At 37.4% G+C, this 17,482-nt stretch overlaps 1 pseudogene; it reads left to right on the top strand.

The window, feature by feature from the left end:
- The first annotated feature begins 4,773 nt into the window (after positions 1-4,773).
- Positions 4,774-8,306, top strand: LOC119524384 (annotated as a pseudogene).
- Positions 8,307-17,482: the final 9,176 nt, after the last annotated feature.

Genomic DNA, 17,482 nt, shown 5'->3' with positions numbered 1-17,482 from the left:
CCACCCTGTTCCAACACGGGTCATCCCAGGCCGAGCGCATCGTCTTTCTTTCCACGGTTAATCACAGAGCGCCGACCACCTGCCCCGCACCGGGGGTGACACGGCGGGGAACGAGCCCGGCCTGCGCCCTCCCACTCCCAGAGGCTCGGCAGTGCCTCCCGGCCTGACCGACCCCCGCGCCCACCGCCTCCCCGGGTACGGCCCCCTCCTCCCCACGGGCCGCGCGCCCGGCCCCTTCCACGCAGGTCCCCGCGCAGGGCCGCCTCCTCCGGGCCGCGCCCCTCCTGCGCCTCGTCCTCCCCAGCCTCGCCGGCTCGCGCCACGGGGAACCCTGACCGCGCGAGCCCACGCTGCGCCCCAGCCCGCCCCCCGAGCCGCCTCCGCCCTGCGGCCCCGAGCCCAGGGTCCCCGCGGCCTCTAGCCGCGCTCGGCGTGGAGAGCGAAAGACCTATTTTTAGAGTGGAATCAAGAGACTTAGACTATTAAATAATAGATTATGTAATTTCTGAATGATATACAGGCAATACTTATGAATTGGTTTTGTTAAATATGGTTTTATAAATAGAAATAATGGTAGGAAAAAAATTCTATTTCTTCAATTAATTCCCTTCATGAAATAAGGATACCTTTGTCACTCCTCTGTCTCAGTTTCTCCATGTGTTATAAATAAAATAATGCTTATCAAATCTTTAAAAATGTGCTTATTTTAGAGATTGCTGTGTATATTTGTGCATAAGGTGATTTTGGCCTTCAGAGCATTATGAATGCTCTTGCCACAGAAGGCAATTATGTGTTAATTATTGCAGAGTGATTTTCTGATGCGGTAATTAAGAAACAACAGCATGCATTACTTTAATTTTTGTGGACATTTCAATTAACAAAGACAAATGAGAAAAGTTAAAATCTGAAATTATATTATTTTTTAACTTTATCAAATAGATTTGATATTCTAAAAGTACTCTTCTTACCTTTTTGAAACCTTTGCTTTCTTTGCTGTTCACTTGATTTTATTTTTAAAGTATTCTTTATATCCTGTGTGTGTGCTTGAGAGTGTCTGTGATGTCATGAGAAGCCTCTCTCACTTTTTCCTTTCTTCCTGCAATGTTTTCTAGACTTTATTCTTTTTAGTAATGGTCTATGCCACAGATGCCAGAAGGTAATGTAAAGAGATGAAGAGATACAGGCAGATACAGCCACATGCTTGTCTGAGTAATGGGGAGTTGGTCAACCAGAAGGACAATCTCTTTAATGGGACCACCAGTACTGGCTTCTATAGCTTGTGGTATCTAGGGAAGGTCCACCCAGTATTAGCAGATATCTTATTTTTTAAAATATTTAACTCCTGATTTTTAAAATATTGGTTACTGTGATATTTTGAAATTGTTATGTACCCCAGAAAAGGCCATGTTCTTGTAATCCATTCCTGTGGGTGCAGACCTTTTGTAGGTGGGACTTTTGATTAGGTTATTTCAATTGAGATGTGACCCACCTCATTCACGGTAGGTCTTGATCTTCTTGCTGGGGTCCTTTATAAAAGGATAAAACACAGAGAGAAGTTAGGGATGAAATAGAGAAAAGTTTAGAGAAAAGCTCCAGAGAAGCTAAGAGAGGACCCACAGAAAACAGAGAGGAAGCCACTGAAGTCAGAAGCTGAAAGCAACAGAACCCAGGAGAAAAGGACCAGCAGATGTGGCCATGTGCCTTCCTATGTGAGGGGAGTGTCCCAGATGCCGGCAGCCTGTTTTCAGAGTCCAGGTATTGTACTGTTGATGCCTTGAGCTGGACATTGTCATGGCCTAAGAACTATAATTTGTAACCTAATAAACCCCCATTTCTGGTGTATTGCATTCCAGCATCTTTGCCAAACCAAAACAGTCACTAAAAGCTATATTCTCCACTGACATGATCCTTTATATAGGAGATGCCAAAGAATCTACAAGGAAGCTACTAGAGCCAATAAATTAATTTAATAAAGTTGCGGGGTTCAAGATCAAAACACAAATCAGTTATGTTTCTATACACCAGCAATGAATAATCCAAGCCAAGCAAGAAAGCAATTCCAATTACAGTAGCATCCATAAGAATAAAATACATAGTAATAAATTTAACTAAGGATGTAAAAGACTTATCCACTGAAAACTACAAAACATTGCCAAAAGAAATCAAAGACCTAAACAAATGGAAAGGCATCCCATGTTTGTGGATTGGAACATTTAATATTGTTAAGATGTCAGTACTACCTAAACTGATTTACAGATTTACTGCAATCCTAAACAAAATTCCAGCAGCCTTTCCTGCAGAAATGGAAAAACCAATCATCAAATTCACATGAGCAGAAGGTTCCCTGTATAGCCAAGACAATCTTGAAATAGAAGAACAAGGTTGGAGGACTTATACTTCCAAATTTTGAAACTTACTATGAAGCTGTAGTAATCAAAACAGTGTAGTACAGGCATGAGGACAGACAAGTCCAGTGGAACAGAACAGAGAGTTCAGAAAAGACACCACACATTTATGGCTAATTGATATTTGACAAGGGTGCCAAGTCTACTCAATCAGGAAAGAATAGTCTCTTCAACACATGGTGCTGGGAAAGCTGGGTACCAACATGCACAAGAATGCAATTTGGTCCCTACTCGATACCATATACAAAATTAACTTGAATGAATCAATGGTCTACCTATAAGAACTAAATCTATAAGACTCTTGTAAGAAAACATAGGGGAAACTCTTCAGGACCCTGAATTAGGCAATGAATTCTTAGATATGACACCAAAAGCAACAAAAGAAAAAAAAGATAAATTGGACTTCATCAAAATTAAAAACTTTTATGCATCAAAGGAAACTATCAAGAAATGAAAAGACAACCTACAGAATGGGAGAAAATATTTAGAAATCATATATTTGATAAGATTTTTATATGCAGAAGATATAAGTGACTCTTTCAACTCAAAACCAAGAAGACAAACAACTTAATTGGAAAATGGGCAAAGGACTTGAATAGATTATTTCTCCAAAGAAGATTTGCTAATGGACATCAGGCACATGCAAAGATGCTCAACATCATTAGCCATTCGGGAAAGAAAATTTCAAGCCCCACAATGAAATATCACTTCACACAAATTAGGATGGCTATTATTAACAAAATAGAAAATAACAAGTGTTGTCAAGGATACAGAGAAATAGGAACCCTCAGGAATTGTTGTTGGTAATGTAAATGGTGCAGCCACTATGGAAAACAGTTTGGCAGTTCCTAAGAAAGGGAAACATAGAATTACCATATGAGCTGCCAATACCACTTCTAGGTGTATACCCCAAAGAATTGAAAACAGGGACTTGAAAAGATGTTTGCACACCAACGTTAGTAGCAGTATTGTTCACAATAACCAAAAGGTGGAAGCAACCTAAGTGTCCATCAGTTGATGGACAATATTTTGAATGTAATTATTAACACTGAATTTTACACACGAAAATGGTTACATTGGGAACTTTTGTGTTGTATATATGTTACTAAAATAACCATTAAAAAATTTACAGCAGGAAAAAATCTGCATTAAAAAAACCATGTATATAGCCTGTCAGTTTGCAATTACAATGTATAGTGGGTCTGAGTTTGATTTAAACTCTGAAGTTAGCTAATCTTGGGGAGTTAGTTACTTGAGCTCTAGTTTTCTCACATGTAAAACAGATACAATACTATCTTGCATGGGCATTCTGAGTATTAAAAGAAGGAATGCAGATAAAAATTCCTGGCATATTTCCTGACACATAGAAAGATGGAACTAAATTTTAATTAAATTTTCTTTATGACTTTTCCTTCCTCTTGCCCCATTTTAAAATTGGCTAAATATGTACCCTTTCTGTGCCCATTTGCTGATTCCTCTCCAGCTCCATCTTTCTCTGAAAATTTGTCAAACCTTTATTATTTTTGTTGTTATTATTTTATTCTTGATTCTTGTATTTAAATACACCTCTTTTTAAAAAGAAAATAATGCGGCTTCTCTCTTTGCTTTCTTGATGTTTTCATTCCAAAACTGGAAAAGAAAGGAGGAAACATTAGGTGAGCCTTTGTTTTGGTCTACAAGTGCATACAGTCCATAGCAGCTTGCTGAAAAATGGGTCTTCTTAACTTGCATTGAAGAAAGGACTATGTAGATTCAACATGATATTAATAAAATATTTTTGTTTAGGTGTTTGGATGATCCCTTTGAAAGCCTGCCAAACCTTGCAAGGAATAGATTGTGAGAGCAGACATTCAAACAGAAACAGTCCCAGACTTCCCTGCCTGATCTATTTTAATTTTGCTGCATCTTTTCTCATTCTCAACATGAACCCTGACTTTGTTTTCTGCCAAATCCCTCAGACGCATCGTCTTTGCATTTGTGATTGCTCAACTCTTCCTTTGTTTCATTGTCTTTTCCTTCTGTCTCAATATTTCCATGGACTGTAAACATAAAGTCCATGTTTCCATGGCCTTAAGGTTCTTCAATATTGTGTCCTTATGTGGTCTCATATTGGGAACAATGTCTTGTGGGCACTAGAAAATGAAAGATAATGCATATCCTAGAGAAAACAAAAATTTTCAAATAAATTAAATATCTTCATACACTTATTTCATGGTTAAGTACTAAAAATATGCTTTATTTATAATATTTACTGAAACATGTATTTTACAGTTGTAATGAAGAAATGAGCAAACTTGAGTTTCAGACAAAGTTTAACTGAAATATTTTGGATATCTCATCATCACAAGCTGAGTAATACACAGTCCTGATGACATGTCTATTCAAAAATTAATGGGGCGGCGAGGCTGAGAGCAGTGGTGGGGGCAGCGGCAGCGCGCCGGGAACTGCCGGGGCCGCCGAGCTCGCGGCGTTGGGGGCGGAGCCGCCTCTCGCCGCGGTGCTGGTGGAGGAGGAGGAGGAGGAGGAGGAAGGCGGCAGGGCGGGCGCGGAGAGCGGCGCGGCCCGGCCTGACGACGGGGGCTCGGCTCCGGCTGCCTCAGCGCCTGCGGCCTCAGTGGGCTCTGGAGTTCCCGGAGGGGCGTTATCGACTCCGGCCCCAGCTCCTCCCTCGGCTCCAGCTCCCGGTCCCTCGGCTGGGCCGCCGCCTGGACCGCCAGCTTCGCTCCTGGACCCCTGCGCCGTGTGTCGGCAGAGCTTGCAAAGCCGGCGTGAGGCGGAGCCCAAGCTGCTGCCCTGTCTTCACTCCTGCCTGCCCGAGCCGGAGCGCCAGCTCAGCGTGCCCATCCCGGGGGGGTAGCAACGGCGACATCCAGCAAGTTGGTGTGATACGGTGCCCAGTATGCCGCCAGGAATGCAGACAGATAGACCTTGTGGATAAGTATTTTGTGAAAGTCACATCTGAAGCTCCCAGCAGTTCTGATGAGAAGTCAGAACAGGTATGTACTAGTTGTGAAGACAATGCAAGTGCAGTTGGCTTTTGTGTAGAATGTGGAGAATGGCTGTGTAAGACATGTATAGAAGCACATCAAAGAGTAAAATTCACTAAAGATCACCTGATCAGGAAGAAAGAAGGTGTCTCAGAGTCTGTTGGAGCATCTGGTCAACGCCCTGTTTTCTGCCCTGTACACAAACAAGAACAGTTGAAACTTTTCTGTGAAACATGTGATAGACTCACATGTAGAGACTGCCAGCTATTGGAGCACAAAGAACATACATATCAGTTTTTGGAAGAAGCGTTTCAAAATCAGAAAGGTGCGATTGAAAACCTACTGGCTAAGCTTCTAGAAAAGAAAAATTATGTTCATTTTGCAGCTACTCAGGTGCAGAATAGGATAAAAGAAGTAAATGAGACTAACAAACGAGTAGAACAGGAAATAAAAGTGGCCATTTTCACCCTTATCAATGAAATTAATAAGAAAGGAAAATCTCTCTTACAGCAGCTAGAGAATGTCACAAAAGAAAGACAGATGAAGTTAATACAGCAGCAGAATGATATCACAGGCCTTTCCCGACAGGTGAAGCACATTATGAACTTTACAAACTGGGCAATTGCAAGTGGCAGCAGCACAGCACTACTGTATAGCAAGCGACTGATTACTTTTCAGTTGCGTCATATTTTGAAAGCACGGTGTGATCCTGTCCCTGCTGCTAATGGAGCAATACGTTTCCATTGTGATCCTACTTTCTGGGCAAAGAATGTAGTCAATTTAGGTAATCTAGTAATAGAGAGTAAACCAGCTCCTGGTTATACTCCTAATGTTGTAGTTGCGCAAGTTCCTCCAGGGACAAACCACATTAGTAAAACCCCTGGACAGATTAATTTAGCACAGCTTCGACTCCAGCACATGCAGCAACAGCTTTATGCACAGAAACATCAGCAGTTGCAACAGATGAGGATGCAGCAACCACCAGCACCTGTACCAACAACAATAGCAAGAACACAACAACATCCTAGACAAGCAGCCCCTCAGATGTTACAACAACAGCCTCCAAGATTGATCAGTGTGCAAACAATGCAAAGAGGCAATATGAATTGTGGAGCTTTCCAAGCCCATCAGATGAGAATGGCTCAGAATGCTGCCCAAATACCAGGGATACCCAGGCACAGGGGCCCTCAGTATTCCATGATGCAGCCACACCTCCAAAGACAACACTCAAACCCAGGGCATGCTGGACCCTTTCCTGTTGTATCAGTGCACAATAACACAATCAACCCAACCAGCCCTACTACAGCTACTATGGTAAATGCGAACAGAGGTCCCACCAGCCCATCTGTTACAGCAATAGAGCTTATCCCTTCAGTTACCAATCCAGAAAACCTTCCATCACTGCCAGATATTCCACCCATACAGTTGGAAGATGCTGGTTCAAGTAGTTTAGATAATCTACTAAGTAGATATATCTCAGGCAGTCACCTACCCCCACAGCCTACAAGCACCATGAATCCTTCCCCAGGACCCTCTGCCCTATCTCCAGGATCATCAGGTTTATCCAATTCCCACACACCTGTGAGACCCCCTAGTACTTCTAGTACTGGCAGTCGAGGAAGCTGTGGGTCATCAGGAAGAACAGCTGAGAAGACAAGTCTTAGTTTCAAATCTGATCAAGTGAAAGTCAAGCAAGAACCTGGGACTGAAGATGAAATATGTAGTTTTTCAGGAGCTGTGAAACAAGAAAAGACAGAGGATGGCAGGAGGAGTGCCTGCATGTTGAGCAGTCCTGAGAGTAGCTTGACACCACCTCTCTCAACCAACCTGCATCTAGAGAGTGAGTTGGATGCATTAACAAGCCTGGAAAATCATGTGAAAACTGAACCTATGGATATGAGTGAAAGCTGTAAACAGACAGGGCTCAGCACCCTTGTTAATGGGAAGTCCCCAGTTCGAAGCCTCATGCACAGGTCAGCAAGGATTGGAGGAGATGGCAGCAGCAAAGATGATGATCCAAATGAAGACTGGTGTGCTGTCTGCCAAAATGGAGGGGATCTCTTGTGCTGTGAAAAATGTCCAAAGGTCTTTCATCTAACTTGTCATGTTCCGACACTTCTTAGCTTCCAAGTGGGGACTGGATATGCACATTTTGCAGAGATATTGGGAAACCAGAAGTTGAATATGACTGTGATAATTTGCAGCATAGTAAGAAGGGGAAAACTGCACAGGGTTTAAGCCCAGTGGACCAAAGGAAATGTGAACGTCTTCTGCTTTACCTCTATTGCCATGAATTAAGTATTGAACTTCAGGAGCCAGTTCCTGCTTCGATACCAAACTACTATAAAATTATAAAGAAACCAATGGATTTATCCACCGTGAAAAAGAAGCTTCATAAAAAACATTCCCAACACTACCAAATCCCAGATGACTTTGTGGCTGATGTCCGTTTGATCTTCAAGAACTCTGAAAGGTTTAATGAAATGATGAAAGTTGTTCAAGTTTATGCAGAAACACAAGAGATTAATTTGAAGGCTGATTCAGAAGTAGCTCAGGCAGGGAAAGCAGTTGCATTGTACTTTGAAGATAAACTCACAGAGATCTACTCAGACAGGACCTTTGCACCTTTGCCAGAGTTTGAGCAGGAAGAGGATGATGGTGAGGTAACTGAGGACTCTGATGAAGACTTTATACAACCCCGCAGAAAATGCCTGAAGTCAGATGAGAGACCAGTACATATAAAGTAAAATGACATGGACTTAAATCAGTTCTTACAGAAAGAAAGAAAACAAAAAACTTTTATTTAAGTGTTGCTGGAATATCCTGCCTACAGTGGCGACCTCCTTAAAGAAGCTGATACCTTTTACACAGTGTAAGATTGAAATAATGGACAGAAAACACATTCTTGTCAGAAAAGGGGGAGAGAACTCTATTTGCAATTTTAAAGGTAACCTGAAAGAAAAAGTGAAATGATTTGAAGATTCTTGTTACTAAAGAGGGTGGAAGAGGATGGTTCTCTCATGGTTACCAGAGATGGGCAAATGTTAATGATCATGTGGTATTGATCAGTGCAGGAAACTGAGTGTACAAGTCAATACTCGAGGGTCATGTCGCTTGATAAATTGTCTCTTCAGACTAAAGCACACACACTTATTAAAACAAGTTTTATGCCTTTCCCTCCACTCACATGCATAGTAGGTTTTCTAGTTAAAATAAATTAGCTCAGATTCCACTTCAATGTCAATTCAGCCATGCATTGAAATATGCTGTAATTTTTTTTTTTCCTTCTCATTTTGATGCTATTGGGCCTTAGTTTTTGTATTGGTTTAAATCACTCAATAGTAGTTTTATTTTCTGCTCGTACTTAGGGTCTAAAAACCCAGACCATTAATCATCATTTAGTCAATTTTAACAGTCTACTGAAGAGGTTGTCAAGTAAAGATGAAATAAATACGGTAACTTTTCAGTAGTGGATCATATACTTTTATAATAGTCATTTGCAGAAAATGCTTCACATAATTGCACTTCCAAATCAAATTATTCCCTTGAAAGGCAGAATGTTTATTTCAAAATTAATCTAGTTTTCTGTACATTTAAATTTGATTAAGAACATGACAACTGGCTCTTATCCAGTCTTCCTTCATATCAGTTTTCTGATAGACCACTATTGACAAACAGTAATCTGTCAACTACCAAATGTGTAAAATTTTCTGTATTTCACTTTGTCTTATTTGTAAATAGTGAACTAAAACTTCTGGCAGATCAGCAACATTTGCTGAGCCTGTTTTTTAAGCTAATGTGTATTCTTACTGATGTTCCTAGCAAGAAAGGATTTGTAATATATGCTGTCTATTTCTGATGTTCACATTCATATTTTGAGGTTCTATCTTATTTTAATAGAGAACAGACTTCTCAAAAAAAAAAAAAAAACTTCCAAAGCATCTTATTATTGGAATATCAAAATATTGAAATAAACCCAGTGGGGTTAGATTACTCATCTGTCCACCAAGTGGGACATTTGCATGGACTTGGGGGCTTAAAGGACTTAGAAGACCTGAAAGTAAATCCTGAAAATGAGCCAATCCCCACTTGAATGGTTACTGGAGTAAACCCACCTCTGCTACCCTGATTGCAGCACCTGAGGCGTATAAATCAACTTGGCTCTGTTACATTTTTCTTCTCTTCATTTGTGATGCTCAGATCCAAGATGTGTGTTCTAGACTATGTGCAGGCTTCTCTTTCATTGGATTAAAATTATAGTCCTGCTTTTGTATGGACACATTAGAATATAAAGTGACCAAAATAGAAGAGCCATTAGATATTTTTCAGACATCAGCAGATTTGTGGCAAATCATTTGCCTTTTTAAAAATCCCGCTTAAGCAATTCAGACAGACTACTCAGAAAAGAAAATTATTTGACATAACTGTCTAAGAGGTAAATATTTTTTAGTGCGTATTGAATGAAATAAAGTGCTCTACAGAAACCATTCTACAGATTCCTTTGGGTTGTTTTCTTTTTTTAACAAGGGGTGGGGGTGAACAGGAATATGATTCAGGACTTCTGATGGTATATTTAAATGGTGTTTATGATTATTATTGTTGGTTTATTTTATTTCAGGCCTACTTCAGTTCCTCTTTCAGTTTGTTATAAATTAAACTTCAAATAATATACCAAAAAAAAATTAATGGACTTTTACAACCCCATATACCTGGATTATTGATTTTAAATGTACAATGAAGATCCCTATATAATTTTATCATAAAAGTGACCCTTGGATAGAAAAATGCTTCAATTTATTTTCTTTTACTTTTTATGTTTAAAGTTTCATTTGTTATCTATGGATTCAATCCTTTCTTTTTCTTAAATGGTAGTTTTAAAAGATCTCAGTTTTTCATTTTTTTGGTTGTCTTTTCACTTTCCTGATAATGTCCTTTGATGTACAAATGTTTTCAATTTTGATGAGTTCCAATGTATCTATTTTATTTTTCTTTTGCTACTCATGCTTTTGTTGTAAAGTCTAAGAATCCATTGCCTAATGCAAGGTCTTAAATATTTCCCCGTTATCTTCTGGGAAGGTTATGGACAGACCTATTGGGCATCTCCCAGCCCTTTCACACACTCCCTAACCTTTCCATTGTGTGCAGATGTTTCAATATGTTTCTATTTCACAGCCCTGGGTGGATGTTATGTCTAATCGAGTGTCCTGATCATACCTTAAACCCAGAAACTGAGAACAAGCAGTCTCAGCTGCTTATCTTAGAGGAAACTCTCAGTGGCAGAGTCCCCTCCCCCTGGGTTGTATAGGTACTCTGCCATCAGGCAGCACGGATTTGTCTCTCCTCTCCCACACAAAGTGGAGTGTGGGGAGCTGCCATCCACTGTCCTTGGCCTGAACATTTGGCCCCCCTAGGAGGAAACCAGCCATGAAGGGGCCCCTTTCCCTGCTTTATTGGGCCCTTTGTGCTGTGCAAGTACAGGCATTCCTCATTTTTTTGTGCTTTGCTTTACTGTGCTTTGCAGATATTGCATTTGTAACAAATTAAAGGTTTGTGGCAATCCGGCGTTGAGCAAATCTATTGGGGCCATTTTTCCAACAGCATGTCCTCAATTCATGTCTCTCTGTCACAATTTAATTAAGGTATAAATATTGTTTTTCTAGACATAATGCTATTACATACTTAGACTACTGTATAGGGTAAACATAACTTTTATGCTTACTGGTAAACCAAAGGATTTGTGTGATTCGCTTTATTGCAACATTCACTTTATTGCAGTGGTCTGGAACCAAACCTGCAACATCTCCGAAGTATGCCTGTGATAAAGTGGTCATTTGCTGAAAGTTTCTGTTGTGCCTTAGGGTATGCTCCCATGTTGCACCATACAGCAACTTGCTCCACATTATCTTCTAAGAGTTTTATGGATTTAACTCTTAGGTCATTGTTTCATTTTGAGTTAATTTCTGCATATGGTGTATAATTTTCATTTTTATAAACAAAAGGAAATATAGAAAACGTAGTTTCAGAGAACCATGGTGACTTCCATTTCAGGTGGGACTATTTCATAAACACTTTATATTACAAGAATTTTTCCCATGAAGCAGTGTGTAATTTTCTGATGTTGATTTCAAACAGCATATTAAAACAATCAATTTTAGAGACTGTTCTTATTTTAGGTTCACTTTTTTGATATCACCTATAGAAACTGGAACTAATTCTGAAATATATAGTACAAGAAAAGAAAACTACAAACTATTCTCACATAAAAACATGTATTAAAAACTAATAGAGAAAAAAAACTAGTAGAAGTCAATAATGTACTAAACTATAAAAGAATTCAATCATATATTAAAATATAACGGTGATTTAATATTAGGAAATCTGTTAATATAACATATAATGTAAGTAGATTAAGGAAGAAAACTATGTGTTCACCTTGATAAATAGTGAAAAAAGCATGTGGCCAAATTCAACTGCATTCTTAATTTTAAAAATCTTAGTAAATTAGGAATAGAAGTATAAAAACATACATTAGAAAGTAAAAGTAGTTATACTAGAAATGCTAGAAGTAAATTAAATCAGAAACAATTTTAGGGAAAAGAAAAAAACAGCAGTGGGATGGTGAAATAACCTGCATACTCCCTTAATGTAATAAGCTATTCATCTGAGCTGAAGTAAGCTTTGCTTCAAAAGGCTCAGCAGTGGTGATATTTCTATTAAATTTAGAGAATAAAATAGCCCATTGTGTTAACATTCTTCTGGGAGTACTATTATAATTAGTCCAGAAAACAAAGTGAAACACACACACACACACACACACAATTTATAATCAAAACAGATAAAATATATATTAATTGCTATAATAGATTGAGTTATGAGCCCTAGGGGGGAAAAAATGAAAACATGTTCTTATTCTTAATCCATTTTATGTGGGTGTGAACCCATAGCAAATAGGATCTTTGGAAGATGTTATTTATAGTTAAAGTGTGACCAACTAACTCAGGATGGTCTCAATGCTATTACTGGAGACCTTGTAAAGAGAAAGTCACAGGATGGAGCTGGAAGCTGGGAGTCAACAGAACCCAGAAGAGAAAGGGGAGGACTTCGCCAGGTAACTAGAAAGCCACGGGACCCAAGGATTGCCAGCCAGCCAGAATGCTCCCAACTTGGGAGAAGTAAGCCATTCTAATTTCTGAAATAGTAAACCAATTAATTCCTGTTATTTAACCCAACCCATTGTGTGTGGTATTTATCATAGCAGCTGGGAAACTAAGATGATTGCTGATTACATGATTTTTTATTTTGGAAACCCAAGGGAACTACCTAAGAATCTATTAGTACTAATATATACATTAGTGTAGCTGGATTGGAAAAAAAAAAAAAAAACTTAAGATAAATCAAATTTGTCTATATACTGTCACATATACAATATACTAATAAACAGTTAAAATGGAAATTAAAGACCTATGTACAATAGTAGAAACATTATAAAGTTATTAACAATAAGTTAAAATAAGTTTCTGAAACATTATGAAAAAATCTACATAAATTTTCTATGGAACGTAAAAGAAAATATGAAAATGGAGAAGAATTTTTGTTCTTCAATGGAAACACAAAAAGAAAGATAACATTTCCTGAATTAATATATTAATATAAGTACATTCTAATTCAAATTTAATTTGGGGAAGGACATAGTGAATTTGATGACACAATTCTTAACATCATCTGGATACATCTATATTTAGAATAAAAGTAGTAAATTGGAAGCTTTCTCTCACAATTGTTAAAAAGTTTATAAACACATCATAAATAGAACAATATGGTAAGAGCAAGAGAGTATATGGATAATTTAATGCAGGATTAATAAAGGATCAGAAACAAAAGTAGTTACACATAATCACTTAGTTTATGAATCTTAAATTGGCATTTTAAATTAGTCAGGATCAAATGGTTTAATCAATAAATGGAAGTAGAATAATTGATTAGCAACACACACATACACACACAAATCCCTGAATCATGTTTTAAATGCAAATAAATTTCTGATTGATTAAATATTTATAATTTTTTCATTATATTTAATCTTTAATCCCTAGGAATTTATTCTTCTAATACCCAGTATCAATGAGAGTACTTAAACATACTGCTGATGGAGTGTGAATTCTTACAGTTTCTGAATGCAATTTGACAATATGTGTCAAGTGTCTTAAAAACACTCATGTAACTAGCCGTTTCATGGTTAGAAATACATTTAAAAATACTTGATAACACTTACAAAGGTCTTTGTCATAATATGATGATGATAGCAAAAACTTGGAAAAACAAAGTCTTCAATTGGAAATCGGTTAAATAAATTAGGGAACTTTCAAATTGTTAATTCTTCTGTAGTCACTAAAACAAGAATATATTTTACTGATTTGTATGGATGTTGAAAATGCCTATTATATGCTTTCAAAAAATTGAGGAAGTATATATACATAAGGCAAATAATTGCTAGGGTCATGAAGTCTTACACATCTTTGTATCCCCTAATGTGCCTAAAATTCTTCTCAATGACGATTAAATATTGGTTATATTAATTCACTGAATGTACCATTATTTTTAAGGGATTCCTTTAAATACTAAACAGACAGAGACTAACAAACAAAAACTTATGGTTGCTGCCTATAAAAACACATCAAGAATTTTTAAAAAATAGATAAACTAAGTAAAGGATCAGTTTATTTGTTATGGGTCAGCAAATTGCACTAGGGACAGAGGGTTCATGCAGAGGTTTTTGTAGAAACGTGTATTTGAACTGCAATGTAAAGAAGACAGGAACTAATCAAATGAAGACTCTGTGAGTAACTGATTAATTAGGAAGAGAGGAGGCTTAGAGACATGAAAAATCAAGCATGTTTTAGTTATTTATTTATTTTTAGAAGTTGAATTATTGGATGAAATTTGGAGTAGACAGTTAAGGATGGTTAAGGTAGGAGAAACCAGTAGATCTAGAAGAGCTTCTGTGATGCGCCAAGAAGTTTAAATTTTTCCTTAAAAGTAGAGATTAAATCTGGAATGATAAAATGTTCAGATAGTACTGGAAAGTATATTGACAATTATTTCATGTCATAACAGTTCTCTCTAATATCTTTGAGCATCTTTCATTTAATATACATGAAAATCAAAGTATATTACATACACATAAAGACAAAATTACAAAGACACATATTAAGTACAGAATAATAGAGTGAAATTGGAGATGATTCAAGGGTAGAAGTTCTACTAGGTGAGATAAGTTTGAAAACAAGTCTTGAAAAGAGCTATATATATGACTTCACTGTGATGACTGAATAGTGCTAATGGAAGAAAATACACAAAAGTTGGATAAAAGGAAATTAACCCATAAGTGTGGTCTTGACACAAGATAGAGAAAACTTACTGATGAGTAGTGAAAGGTTCTGGGACAATCATCTGCCCACAGAGGTGAGGGGAAACACACATAGATTAAAGATATAAATTTTAAAAAGTCAAAACTTTAGCAAATGATAGAATAAAATGTAGATGTCTTTCTGACCTCTGAGTAGAGAAACATTTTTATGAAAGACACATAAAGTAGAAATTAAAAATGAATCACAAATGAGAATATCAAAATTAAATTTTTTATTGGAATAGATATGAAAACTAGACTAAGAGACAGTATGTACAACCTCTGTAAAAATTTTAATTAGCAGGATACATAGATCAATCTTTCATGTAAAAAGACAAAGGCAAGCGAAATAATGGAAATATAAATGGACATAATTGGTTTAAAGAAGAAACCTGAATAGCCTAGACACATATGTAACTTGAATGTCCCTAAAATCAGTGCAACAGAATTCCAAAAAATAATGAGACACCCTTTCATACTCATCTGACTAGAAATATAGAAAAAAAAAAAAATGACCATATCAACTGACAAAGAGGTAGGGAAGCAGACACTCCACATATATATGGTAGAAGTATAAATTGGCACAACTTCTTTAAAGAGCAATTAACAATATACAATAACGTTGACTGGATACATACCTTTTAACTCAGAAGTATTGTTTTGCACATGTGAGGTAGATATGCATAAGTTTGTTCTCTGAATCATTATTTGCAATGAATGGGACTTGGGGGGTAGATAAAATAGAGTAAATTGAAAAAGTATTATAATAATAATATAATATGATGGATCTTATGCTCCAGTTAAAATTGATGAACTAGATCTTGTAGAACTCAAAAGATGTTGAATAAAGAATCAAATTTGAGAAGAATGCATGCAAGTGGTTTGCAAACACATGATTTTTATTAATTTACAGCCATTTATTGATATGTAGTAAATTTGCAGACATTGCCTCTAGAGAGAAAGAGGAATGGGGAGGAAGAGAAAAGGGGCTTGGGAGATGAGCACAGGGATTTCAGCTTTAGTTGCTCTGAAAATAAATGTGTCCAAATATAGCCTTTGCAGTTCATTTACTGAAGAGATGGATACAAGAATGTTTGTTATATTAGTCTTTGCAGATTTCTATTTTTTTAATTATTATTTTAAAAATATGGTTGGATTTATTTGGGAAAATGAGATATATTAAATAGAAAATATACTAAGAATTAAGTTAAAACTTCCTATGGTTAATAATCAGTCCATAATCATGGTATTAGAGTGACATAAAAATGGCATTTGAAACTGTGGTGGTAATTGTATATTAGAAAAAGCTAACATGATAGCTCAAGAAATATATTTAAATGTTCAGCTTAACAAGGACACTGCAGGCAAATATGGTTCCTTTGTATGAATTACTAAACGTATTTCCTCCATAGGGGTGAATGGCAAAAAGTCACAGCATCCTCCTGGATGTATGATAACTTGGCATGCCTTCCTCTGGTTGACACAAAACCAGGTGTTTTAGTTTCCTGGCTTCTAATGCAAATACCTTGCAATAGACTGGCTTAAACAATGGACATTCATTGGCAGGCAGTTTTGAGGCTAGGAAAATTCCAAAATCAAGGTGTCTTCAAGGCCATGCTTTCGCCCAGAAGACAGTAGCACTCTGGGGTTGGATGCCACTGATACTTGGTCCCTGGCTTTTCTGTCACATGGCAGTGCACATAGCAGCCTCTCCTGGCTTCTTCCTTTTCCTCCGGGTTCCATTAGCTTTCAGCTTCTGGCTGCTCCCTCTGGAACACTCTATCTGTGGCCTTCCCTGTGAGTCCTTCAGTAATAGGATTAAGACCCACCCCGATTCTTCCGGGGCACACTTTAACTTCATCAAAAAGTCTCATTTACAAGACTGTACACCCACAGGAATAGAACAAGTCTAACAACCTATTTTTCCGGGGTTCATAGCTCCAAACCACCACACAAGACAAGAGATGCAACTTTACTAACTGGATTTCAGAGCTCACGATACCTCCAGTCAGGAGACTTTGTGCAGAGAACAAATTATACAACACAGTGCAAGTTGGTCTAAAATGGTTCAGTAGTAACAATCAATTAAATACAGAAGTTCATACTGTATTTATTTTAGTTGTATAATATTTTCATATATTCCTGACTACATTCCTTAGAGAACTTTCAACTAAAGACCCACCCTGGTAGACTATATATTTAACTTCATTATACACTGTCTTTTAACTGGAAAGCCAATCTCACAGGCCCAGTGATTCCCCTGATTTGTGTAGCACCAGCAAGTGCTTCATTTGTCCTTTTTGGTTTTACTCATGCTGCTTTGGAGATTTTTTGACACAAGAAAGAGCAACTTAATGTTATATTTTTGGCTTCTGCCTACCCTATATATCGTGTGAAATGCATTCTCTGATCTGTTGATAAGTTTGGAGTTCATATTCATAAGCAATCTAATTTTTAATAATTTTATTGTAGTTTCTGCCTAAGTCCTAGCAACAGAGTAGCCAAAGCCTATGCCAGAAAATTTGCCAAAATTTGCCTTGTTATTTGCATCCTCTGGAATGAACACAATCATACATCACACGATAACACACCCTCTGTGTATGAAGAAAGATCAAACAATACTTGAAATTAAAACACCTATAGCTTTTTGATAAGCTCTGTTTCCATATAGAGTAATCTTTAAT

This window comes from Choloepus didactylus (assembly GCF_015220235.1).
Source record: "Choloepus didactylus isolate mChoDid1 chromosome 11 unlocalized genomic scaffold, mChoDid1.pri SUPER_11_unloc1, whole genome shotgun sequence".
NCBI classification, from domain to species: Eukaryota; Metazoa; Chordata; class Mammalia; order Pilosa; family Megalonychidae; genus Choloepus; species Choloepus didactylus.
Note: the sequence above shows the minus strand (reverse complement) of the source record. Positions and strands in the feature narration are given on the sequence as shown.